The 12537-nt window shown below is 47.9% G+C and overlaps 1 long non-coding RNA gene across 1 annotated transcript; it reads left to right on the forward strand.

Annotated features, from left to right (window-relative positions):
- The first annotated feature begins 266 nt into the window (after positions 1 to 266).
- On the forward strand, positions 267 to 5081 carry LOC138745330 (uncharacterized). The gene is made up of 3 exons (XR_011346180.1): positions 267 to 775; positions 1423 to 1500; positions 4640 to 5081. It is a non-coding gene; the product is annotated as an uncharacterized lncRNA (long non-coding RNA).
- The last annotated feature ends 7456 nt before the right edge of the window (positions 5082 to 12537 follow it).

Here is a 12537-nt window from a genome sequence, read left to right on the forward strand (position 1 = left end):
CGTGGTTACAAGATCCCTTCCACCCTTGCATACACCCCCACACCCCCCCAACCGGGATAGGATTCTTTCCCCCAGTGGACCTGGATCAAGGTGCTAGAAAGTGTTTCTGCTGCGGCAGACCCAACAGAGTTGAGCGGTGAAGAGTGGGGCTCTCTCCGCACCACCTGCTCCCTCAGGCGACGATGTCTCGCTTGCATCATGGAAGATCACGGTGTTGCTGAGCTTCTGGGAATGTGAAGGGCTTCTGCTAAACCCGTGGTAGGGTTCAGAGTGGTTCATCTCCCCGGGACGTGCTGAAGGTCAAGATGACCCGATCCTCTCATGGAGGGAGGGTTGTAGACAAAGTGAACGGCTGCAGAACTGGCCTCAGTCTGAGGAGAGTGATCATAGAAGGACCTGGGGTGGCAATATTTCTACTGAGAGAAGCTGGAACGAACCACCAGAGGATCAATTCTGACATTTAGGTGACCCTTGGAAGGGAGTTAGAGGGAGGGGTAGAGACTAACTTGGACAGCAAGGCTGGGTTGGGATAAATGACCTGTTGTGTACCCTCTGGGTGTGTAAATGCTGCTGCTTCTGCCCCAGAGGACATGGCAATAAGGTCACAACAGAGGTGGCCACACCGTGTCATGGACCCAACGTCCCCAAGGTGGTGTCCTGCACAGATGTTAAAATCATCGACAATGGATCTTTCGGAGTGGTGTACCAGGCAAGGCTGGTGGACTCCGGAGAGCTGATTGCCATCAAGAAGATCTTGCAAGACAAGAGATTCAAGGTGAGGGGGAGGAGCAGTTGTGTGGAAATGAAAAACCCTGATATTTAAATTTAGGGCCTACAGCACGTTCACAGGCCCTTGCGACACATGAGCCCGTTTCACACAATTACACCCAATTGACAAACACCCCAAACACATTTTTGAAGGGTGGGTGGAAAGAGGAGCATCTGACAGAGACCAAAGCAGCCATGGGGTTTGGAAACAGAGAAAGTCACACAAACCCACAACAGCAGCCCCCCTCCCCACACACAACCCCCCACCCCACACACACACACACACACACACACACACACACACACACACACACACACACACACACACACACACACACACACACACACACACACACACACACCTGGCAAATATCAAAGATTTTCTGCAAATTCATTGTTTAGTAGAAGCTGGGAAAACAATCATAAAAACTGAAATGATACTTCATTGAACCCCCTGACGAGTCCCCACTCCAGCGACACGAAAAGTCCCCCCCACTGACTCTCGAAAAGTCCCCCACTTCGGCCTCCCTTGGAGTTCCCCACCTCTGACCTCTTGACAAATCTCCTCCCCGCCTCCCCCCTCAACTTGGACAAGTTGCCCCTCAGGGCCCCGACCCATCATCCAGCCTTGCTGATGTTCTTCTCTCGCCATAGAACCGCAAACTGCAGATCGTGCGAAAGTTGGATCACACCATCATTGTCCCTCTTCTCAACTTCTCCTCTGTAGTCAAGGTAAGATTCACCTGCACCCACCCCACCCTCACTCTGATGCATATCATTTGCTGCTACCTTCCCCATTCCTTCAATCGATCTGTCTCGCTGCAGCCTCTCTGTTGCCTCCATCCTGCCCCTCTGACCAGTGCTGACTCTTTGACGTTGGCTGCCCTGCTCATCACCCATTAACTCATGACCTCTTGCCATTTCAACTCCAGACAGCAGCAGCCAAGACCACAAGACAAGGTCGCCAAATTCGGCCACTCAGCCCCTCCAGTCTGTTTCCCCAATTCATTTCACGAATGTACTTTCCCCCATAACTCACTTTTGGCACCTTTTGGTGCGCTTCCAAATCAACGCCTGCTCTGAATCGTCCCAACAACTCAGCCTCCACATGTTCGACCCCAGCCAACACCCGGCTGCAAACATTTCTCATCTCGAAACGTCAATGGTTTTTCTCCCTCGGTGAATCCTTGCCTCACGAGGGAGGGCGGTCAGAGCTGCACATTTTGTGCAGTCTCACCAGAAGCCGAATGATGGGGCAGCGGACGGGTCCACTACGGCCTGTTGACGCTCTGCTCGCTGAGCCGTTGGATTCATGCCATGTTGTGTTGAGCAGTGGGGGCATCAGGCCTACAGAGAGCAGGAGGGGCTGGCACTCCTGTTGGGAGAGGCACGGGGTTTTGGAGGGTAAATCCAGCTGACATGTTTGTATTGTGTCCAAGAGGAAGAGCAGGTTTATTTGAATCTGGGTCTGGACTATGTTCCCAAGACGGTTCACTGCATGGTCCAGCACTTCAACAAGGCCAAGCAGCCCATTCCCATGATCTACATCAAGGTGGTTGTGGGTCTGGGTGGTCAAGTTGTCCACTGGGGCAAGCTTGGATGGTGGGGTTGGAGGATATGAAGGAGTTTACTGGCTGAGTCTCGCTGGGGACTGGATATCGATGAAGGGTGCATGAGGGTCTCAATGGGTATTGGTGAGGAGAGAAAGGGTAGTGAGGGGAGAGGGGTGGAGAGGATGATGAGGATGGATGTTGATTGGCAGGGAGGGGCCCTTCACCCACCTCCCCTTACCCTCAGGATATAGACCCGGCCAGTGTGGAGGCAGAGTGGGTCATGTTATATCGTTGTGTTGCCAGATGTTCATGTACCAGCTGTAGCAGAGCATGGCCTACTTCCATCCTCAGGGGGTTTTCCATTGAGACATCAAGCCCCAGAAGATGCTGGTAGATCCCGAGATGGCCTTCTTATTGCTCCTTTATTTCGGCAGGTAGATCCACCCATGTCTGTCCGTTCACCACCTCAACGCGGTCCTGATCCCTCTCCACAACACGGCCTTGTCCCCTCCCCACCAGCTCTCACCCCTCCCCCACCAGCTCTCTCCCCTCCTCCCTCTCCCAACTTGCCCCTTCCACAGCTTAATAACTTATACTAAATAAGATTGTGGGGGCCTTAGATGGAATGAACAGCCAGAAACCTTTCCTAAAGTGTCAGGTGCAAATCTCAGAGAGCATCCGCTTCAGGTGAGGGGAGATTTTTTTTTATGCAGAGAGTTGTGAGAGCTTTGAATGCGTCACCGGAGAAAGTGGTAGCGGTTGGTAGAATAGGTACATATAAAAGTCTCTGAGACGAGCATGTGGATGTAAGGGAACAGAGTTTTTACATGATAGAGGAATTTGGGGATATGGCGAGAAGGCAGAGTAGGTCGAGTTTGGTCATAAATTAGATCAGCCATGATCGTATTGAATGGCGGAGCAGGCTCGATAGGCCATTTTTGTCCTATTCCTGTTCCCACTTCCTATGTTCCTATGGGTGTGGGTCTGGTAAAGGTTGTGGAGAACATTTACAAAGGTCAGTACAGCCTTTATGGGCCAAAGGGCCTGTACTGGGCAGCAATGCTTGATGTTCTAATGGATGCGGAAGCTCTGGGAAGGGGTAAGGGAGGGACTGGCCAGCAAGTCTGCAGATGCTGGGGCCGAGGGCAATGCCCAAACATGCTGGGCAAACTCATGGATAGTTTTGTGAGGAGCAGGTCCTGCTTCACGAGTCAAATTGAGTTTTTCGAGGAGGTGTCAAAGGAAATAGATGAAGGTCAAGGTCTGTATGTGCTGCACGAGGATTTTAGTAAGGTGCTTGACAAGATCCCCATGGAGGCCTCATTCAGAATGTCTGGAGGCATGGGATCCATGGAGCCTTGGCTGTGTGGATTCAGAATTGGCTTGTCTGCAGTAAACAGAGGGTAGTAGTAGATGGAACAATGACTAGTGGCGCTCCAAAGGGATCTGCTCTGGGAACCCTGCTCTTTGTGATTTTTATGAATGATGATGGGAGTGGAAGGGTGGGTACGTCAGGGGATCACACAGAGGTAGAGATGTTGTAGACAGTGTAGAAGGTTGTCATAGGTCATCCAGTTTGCAGAGAAGTGACAGATGGAGTTCAATCCTGTAAATCAGATGTACTTAAATAAGCAACTGGTCCAGGTTTATTTCCAGAGTAATTTTCAAGGGCACGAATAACAGTTATTCCAAAGAAGGTTGGAGCCCCATTAAAATTAGCTTCATATAGACCAATATCTTCATTGAATGCGGATTACAAGAATGTGTGGGCAGAGCACTTGGTTAATGGCAGGATTATGAACAGTGTGCAGGACAGAGAAATATTTAGATCCTGCTCCATAAATCACTCAAGGTTGCTGTGCACATTGAGAGGGAGTTTAAGATGGTGTATTGTGTGCTGGCCTTCAGGAGTCAGGGGATTGAGTTCAAAAATCGAGAGGTATCGTTGCAGATGTATAAAATTCTCGTCAGACCACACTTGGAATATTGTGTGCATTCCTGGGGCGAGAATACCAGAGGACGTCTAAATAAGGTGAGCTGAGGGAAATTTAGGCAAGACGTGAGGGGTACATTTTATTCACACAGAATGTAGTGGGTGGCTGGAATGCATTGTCGGGGTAGTAGCGGAGGCTTGTCCAAAAAAGGCATGAAAAGGATTTTAATATGGACAGGAATTCAAGAAAAATGGAGAGTACTGGTGTGAGGGAGGGGAGGGTTCAGGGGTAGGGGGGATGATGGGGGAAGTGTTGGGACCCTCCAAAGTCATTGTGTTCAGGCCTCAGAGACAGTATCTCTATCACTCGTATTTCTCTTCCCAGGAGAAGGAGCGATCTCAGAGACAAGACACGAGTCCAGAAGAACCTCGCATCCCAGCTGAACAGAGGACGGACAACATCATGATGGCCTGAACCCCTCCCCGTCGTATCCCTCTGGCCCTGCCAACCCCATTCCCTGCCTCTTCCATGTCCCTTCACCCACTTCCCCTCTTCTCCTCTACCCCTCCTCCATCCCAACCCCCTCCCGCTCATCTTCCCCTTCCCCTGCCCTCACACCTATGCCCTAACCCCAGCCCTCCACTCTTCACCTCCCTCTTCCCCTCCGCCCTTCCCTTCCCCTTTCCCCCTCCCCTTCCCCTCCCCCATCCCCTCCCCTAACCCTCCCCCTTCCCCTCCCTTTCTCCTCCTCCCCTTCCCCTCCCCCTTCCCTTTCCCCTTCCTACCCCTAACCTAGGGGAAGGAGGGGTAGGGGAAGGGGTAGGAGAAAGGGGGTAGTGGAAGGGGGTAAGGGTAGGGGTTGTGATAAGGGGTAGGGTAGGGGGTAGTGGTAGGGGGTGCGGGGATGGGGAAGGGGTAGGAGGTAGGGTTAGGGGAAGTGGGTAGGTTGTAAGGGATAAGGTAGGGATAGTGGTAGGGGGTGCGGGTATGGGGAAGGGGTAGGGTTAGGGGAAGGGGGTAGGTTGTAAGGGATAGGGTAGGGGGTAGTTGTAGGGGGTGTGCGTATGGGGAAGGTGTAGGAGGTATGGTTAGGGGAAGGGGATAGTTGTAGGGGGTGCGGGTATGGGGAAGGTGTAGGAGGTAGGGTTAGGGGAAGGAGGTAGGTTGTAAGGGATAGGGATAGGGTTTAGTTTAGAGTTGGGGAAGTTGGGTAGAGTTAGGGTTAGTGTTAGGAGACATGGGGTAGGGCTATATCTTGGTTTATGGTTAGGTCTATAGTTCGGGGAAGTGGGCTTATGTTAGGTATAGGGGAAGGGGGTAGGAGCAGGGGGGTAGAGGAGGAGTGAGGTTTGGGGTTAGGGGATGGTGGGTAGCATTAGGGTTGGGGTTAGGGGTGGCATAGGCGTAGGAATAAACTTAGGGTTAGTGGATGGAGTGGGGGTAGAGTTAGGGGACGTGGAGTGGTGGTAGGGGGTATCGGTAGTGTTAAGGTTAGGTTTAGGATTTTGTTAGGGGTTAGGGTTAGGAGTAGGAGGAAGGGAAGGGGGAGGGGAATGGGGGAGGCGAGCGGGGGACGGGAACTGGGGACTGGAAGGGGGAGGGGATGTGGGAGGGGAACGGGCAGTGGAAAGGGGAGGGGAACGGGGTAGAGGAAAGGGGAGGTGAACGGTGGACGGCATCCCTAGCCCCTCCCCTCCCCTTCCCTTCCCCCGCATTTCCCCTGCCTCTCCTCTCCTCCTTCCAGAAGAAGCTGGGCCTCTTTCCGTCCAGAACCTCCCTGTGGTTTCAGAGCCTCCGTTTCAGTAAGTGCCTTCGACGCTTGCTGCTGGACAGACATCTTGTCTCTTGATTCATTCTGTACCATTGATATTAAATTTAAAAATGATTGGGTTTTTTAAAGCTTGAACTCAAAAGCTGGTCCAGATAGAGAAAACATAAACAGGCCCTTCAGCCCCTCTCTCCTGCTTGCTGAGCTGTTGTAATCAGTCCATATTCGTCTCACCCTTTTCATTCTTAGCTCCCATCCAGCTCATGTTCCCTTGTTAATCTCATGGCCTGTGGGAAGATGCTATTTCCCTCCCTGGCTGCTCTGCTTTTATTCCTCCATATCTCCTTCCTGATGGCAGGGCGACAAAGATGCTCTGTGCTGGATATCTATGAGTCTATTTACAGAGCCCATCCCTGCAATCAATCAGGGGACCGTTGCCTTGAGGTGGCACCCATGTTGCCTCTCCCTCAGCACTCTCAGAACACTACTGCACCCTCCTTCCCCTCCTTTCCCAGGTCTCAGTAACCCGCTGACAATTCCAGTCAGCTGCCATGTCTATACCCTGCCCCACCTAAACCGATGGATCGACCAGCGCCTTCTCCCCTGAAGAGTTCGAGGAATCCACTCTCTTGCAATGTCCTGCTATCGAATGCCCTGCATCCTCCTTCCCACTTGGTTCCTCCTGTTATCAGGCGCCTGGATGGACCCCACCCTGTTGAAACTACCCGTGTTCTCACTGATCTCTCTGCGCCTCTGCCCTCCATCCAGGGGTCTTGGATTTCTTGTGGGGGTGGTGGAGAACAAAGCACCAACTTAAGGAGATGGGGAGCAGTACAAAGACCCCCAGGTCCAGGAGACAGGGAGAACCACACAGATACCCATCTCTGTCATTCGGGTAAAACCTGATTATCAGGTGCAATGTGCAAGGAACTTTCGGTCCTGCTGCACGTGGGCCAGGTTTGGCCCATCCCCACACCACCACCCTGTCAATTCCCAAAACAAATTTCCTATTCATGTGGGGGTCCAAAATGGATAGAGTCTGGAGAAGGACTGTGTACATCATCAATCAATGGGGACAAGGGTGTAACCAGCATGACCATAATTGTGTGTGGCAGTGCTTGTAACCAAAGTGCTAGGGCACCAAATGCTGCTCTGTGCTGAGGTTCTACCTGGCTCAGGTGTTGCGAAAGATTGGCCTGGCCGTGGTGCTGCACAATGTTCCAGTCAGCAGGACTTTGCCCCTTTACCTTCCTGGGAACGGTTTCATAGACAAACACATTTGACCACAAAGCCATCAGGCAGTGGTCAGCAGAGCATTGCTGACACAGAGACTCCAGGACTAGATGGGATACTGCGGGGTGGTCCACGGAACAGAGCATCCAGAGATAGACATCCAGAACTGCTGGAAAACCAGAAACTCGGTGAAAGATGCCCTTCAGTTTGCCTGAAACCCAGATGGGAGTAGCAAACACTAGAAGACATCTGTCTAAAGCAAAGGGAGGAAGATTTAGGGGAGATATCAGGGGTATTTTCTTTTACCCAGAGTTGTGGGTGTCAAGAATGCCTTGCCAGGAGTAGTGATGAAGGCCAAAACATTAGGGACATTTTAGGGGTTCTTAGTTACATTGAGGGGCTGAGATCAAGGAGGATATTCTCCAACAGCAGAGGGTGGCAGTAACCACAAGATGTCAAAGTGGTGGCAATGAAGCTAAACAGAGACCGTCTAATGTGACTGTGCGCCTGGCTGCGGGAATTTGGACTTACGATATAAACCTTGCTAAGTGCTAGTTCAGGTTGGAAACGTTCGACTTCCTTGGGGGTCAAATCAACAGGCACGGAACTAAACCCTGCTTGAAAAGATAGAGTTTGTTAAGTGCTTCCTCAAACCCCACATAATGAAGGGGCTGCAAGAATTCACTGGTACGATTAATTTTTATCACCGATTCATACCGGTTGTGGCCGACATCTTTTTTTTGTTTTTAAACTTTATTTAAGATTTTATAACATGAATAACATATAGAATTACATTTAAAAATTAAGAACAAAATAATAAAATTACAATACAGTATCAGTAATCTAAATAAATTATACCCTCCCCAATAATTATTACACATTAATAACCCAACTCAAATTAGTCCAAACCCCCCTTCCCCCTCAAAATAAAGAGTGAAGAATTAATAAAGTTAATAATATATGTGAGAAAAAAACCCACTTACAAAAAAAACAAAAACATAACCAATTAAAATAGTAACAAAAAGAAAAGTAATTAATACTAAGATATCAGACTTAAAAAACATATTTAAATCAAACTTAAATGCATATATTTAACAGAGTTAAGATGAAACATATAATTAACAAACTTAATATAAAAAATTAGTAAAATCAGTAACATTGTCTATCAAAAATTCTTAAACAATAATCAATTCTTTAAAAAAAATTGTAGCATGAGAAAAAAAAAGATGAAAAAAAAACTTTCTCTATAGAGATAAACCTTCACCAAATATCAACTAACTTCACATCTAACATCATATTAGTCACATAAACTGCCATCTTAAAACAAAATTCTAACCTCTTTAAACATTGTACAATTCAAATTTGGTACTCTTCCACCATTTTTCCCTTTTAACCTTGAATAATTACCCAATAAAAGCTCCAAAACCACATTTAAATATCCCCAATCATTACGTTAAAATTCAGATATCCAAATATAAAAATACATCTGCAACAAAATCTATATCTTCAACAAATGGAGCATAAGCCAAAAACAAAATTCAAGCCTCATTAAGAATTGTACAATTCAATTTATAACTTTCACCATTATTCCCTTCATTCTATAACTTAAATAGCAAAATAATATACACCAGAATTACCACTCCTTTCACCTTAAAGTTAAAGAAAAAATATTAAAAAAAAACTTATCCATCCCATTCACATTTAAATTTCAAATATTCCTTATCTACTGAATAAACTTTACAAAAAAAACCACATGAATTTTTAGTTTTTTAAACAATCAAATACTTTCTTATGCTTTTTTTTATAAACACAAAAGAAAACCCTTAACTCTTTAATCTAATAATACAAAAAAAGGAAAAAAAAACAGGTAGGAGGTTAAAAATACCCCCTCCCGTCTAAACCGCGCAATGCGGTAACTCCCAAAAAAATGGGTGTGAGATAACTCACACGTAGCAGATGACTTTCAGGAAATAGTGCCCATCCAGTTCTCTCCCCCAACTCTCACTTCATCTTAATCTAACATCATCATTATTTAATATTTAAAAAAAAATTAAAAAAAAAGAACAACTCTTCTTTTAATCAGCTCCAACTGCCGAGCACGGCTCTTTTCTTCCATCTCTTGTCTCCTTAGAGATCGCGGCGGACTACGTCTCTGTTGAAACCGAGTAATTGGCAGCTCTTGAGCAAATGCTATAGCTTCCTTTGGAGAATCAAAGAACTTTGGTTGGCAACCATCTTGAAAAACCTTCAAAACAGCTGGATATCTAAAGGTTGCCTTATAACCTTTCTTCCACAACAACTCTTTAGCAGAATTGAATTCCCGTCATTGGAACATAACTTCTTGACTCAAATCCGCATAGAAGAAAACTCGATTATTTTGAATCATCAAGGGTGATTTTCTCTGTTGTGCATTTCTAATAGCCACTCGTAAAATTATTTCTTGTCGTAATAATTCAAGCAACGAACCAAAACAGGTCTTGGACTTTGACCTGAAATAGGTCTTCTACGCAAGCCTCTGTGAGCACGTTCCAGTATTATACCTTCCAGGAAATGTTCTTGACCCAGCACCTGCAGAATCCATTCAGTAAAAAATTTTCTTGGGACTGGTCCCTCCATTCCTTCCGGCAAACCAATAATCTTTATATTGTTCCGTCTGGATTGGTTTTCCAAATAATCAATCTTTTTCACCAAATTTTTATTTTGAGTTTGTAAGTCTTTGACCATTTTGGTCAAATCTGAAACATGATCTCGTATTTCGTCTATATCTTCTTCACACGAATTAAATTTATCTCTCACTTCAAGCTTAAAAGCTCCAAACTCAGCCATCTGTTGAGAATGTATTTTCACCACAGAGTATTAAACCTAGTACCAAGTTCAGTCATAATCTTGGATAATCCCTGCATTGTATAAGATCATTTAGATTCAAGATTCACAAGAATCTTTTCAATTGGAAGAGATTCTGGCTCAACAGATTCCTGCTTCTTCTGCATAACCAAAGGGTCTTCTTTTGCTTCCTTCATTCTGGTTGCCTTCCTTGTAGTATAGCTGCGTGTGGAAACCCCAGCCACAGCCTCTCCAGCAATGACTGGAGGACGCTGGCCGGGGTTTTCCCCAGTCCATCAAGTTGTATAGGTTCTTTTATCTCAAAAGGTGCAGTTTGCAGTGCCACCGCTACAGTTGACAAATGCCTTTCCCCAGCCGGTACTTCAACTGATGTTACTACAAGTGGTTCATTCATAACATTGCCGTCAGATGGTACTGCACATGTGCGAACCTGAGTAACTCTTTGTTCTAAAGGCTGTTTGGCGCCCACTTTAGAGGGCTCTACCGATGTAATATTGAACTCTACATCCGAAAGCTGTACCTTTCTCCTGGGATCCATTTCAGGCTGAGTCTCGATGTCTTTCCTGTAGGTAGGCTCCAAAACTTGAACTTTTGGAAAATGTAGTTTTTTGATAATCTGTTGTCGTTTTTTTTGCTCTTTTCCACCAATTTTACCATCATAAGTTAAATTAACATCACTGAAGTTATCTAAACTTTTAAAGAATTTTAACGGGCATTTCTAGACAAAACATTAAGATAGAGTCAGGAGAGGACTGGAAGGCACGTCTGATCCTTACACCATCTTGCCACGCCCCCCCCCCCCCGTGGCACACATCATGCGGAGAAAGGTAAAGACATTACCTGGGACAAAAGGATTTGGAGGCGTTCCAGAAGGCCAAGGACGCACTGGCCAACACAACCCTTGTGGTACACGCCAGGCCAGAGACACCCACCACTCTCACAGTAGATGCTTCCTGCACAGCAGTAGGGGGTGCACTGGAGCAATTCATCAAAGGGGAATGGCAGCCCCTGTCCTTCTTTAGCAGACATCTCTGGCCACCTGAACTCAAATACAGCGTCTTTGACTGAGAGCAATTGGTGCTGTACCTGGCAGTCAGGCACTGAAGGTATTTTTGGAAGGTAGACAATTCAGTGTCTTCATGGACCAGAAGCCATTAACTTTTGCCTTCCATAAAGTGTTGGACCTGTGGTCGGCCAAGCAGCAGCGACTCCTCTCATATGAGTCTGAGTTCACTACCGACATTCAACACATCATGGGTGACGCACTGCCCCATCCCCGCAATCAAGTCTATCCAGGCCCTGTCCCAGTGAATAGACTACTTAGCCCTCGGCAGGGGACAGCAGGATGACCCTGAGATCCTTGCAAGCAAGAGAGCAGTGTCCAGGCTCAGGCTGGAGGATGTTAACATCGATCCTGGTAAGTAGACGCTCCTCTGCGACATTCCAATGGCAAACCCCACCTCATCGTGCCGACAGCATTGAGATGGCAGTTTTATGATGAGGTGCACAATCTGACGCACCCAGCCATCAGTACTGTCAAAATGGTGGTCAATCGGTTGGTCTTGCTGAGCCTTCAAAAACAGGTTGTCAGTGGGCCAAGGCCTGCACACTCTGCCAGATGACCAAAATACAGACATACGTGAAGGCACCATGCCAGACATTCGAGCCAGCACCACATAGGTTCAGCCACATCTACAATGACATTGTAGGGTCACTACCGGCCTCCCGCGGGATGAGTTACCTTCTCACCAAGATTGCCTGCTCCATGAGGTTCCCCGAGGCGGTCCAACTGGCTGACACAACCACTTGTGTCCTCCATTAAATTGGAAGCGGTAATAAATATAAAGGAAAGTTTGATAATAAATAGTCTCGCTTGCAGTTGGGGTACAATGTATTTCTTGAGATCAGAGGAATCCTGGAGCCAAGACAAAGTGATCCTGTGTTTCCCAAGGATTAGATTGAGTTGTTGGGGTAGTTGTAAGTGGAAGGGCCGAAAAGTCTCCTGCTCCTTCCACTGCCTTTGATTTCTGTCTTGTGATGCTGATTGGGTTCACCTGTGTGTTCGCTCGCTCGCTGATTGGTTGCTTCAGTTGCGCGAGCCAATGGGTTGATTGGGTGAGGCCGCTATGGGATTGGACGCTAAAGTCGGGTTGGATTGATGGGCGGTTTCGCGGGCTGATTGGCTCTTGCTGTGAGGAGGCGGGACGTTGGTGGTGGCGTCGTCTGCTCGGGGTCCGTCGCGTCGCCGCGGGCGCGAATGGGATGAAGTTGGCGGCAGCACCGGGACTTTCCTCAGCCGCGCAAGCGGGCGACCCGCAGCCCACGGGCCCCACCCAGGAGTGGCCGGTACCAGCGGGGTGTTTGGGTGGAGCCGAGGGGTCGGTGCAGGGGGCGGGGAGGGGATGGGGATGAGGGAGAGGGAGGGGGATGGGAGGGG

The sequence above is a fragment of the Narcine bancroftii genome, chromosome 11 (assembly GCF_036971445.1).
Source record: "Narcine bancroftii isolate sNarBan1 chromosome 11, sNarBan1.hap1, whole genome shotgun sequence".
Taxonomy (NCBI): domain Eukaryota; kingdom Metazoa; phylum Chordata; class Chondrichthyes; order Torpediniformes; family Narcinidae; genus Narcine; species Narcine bancroftii.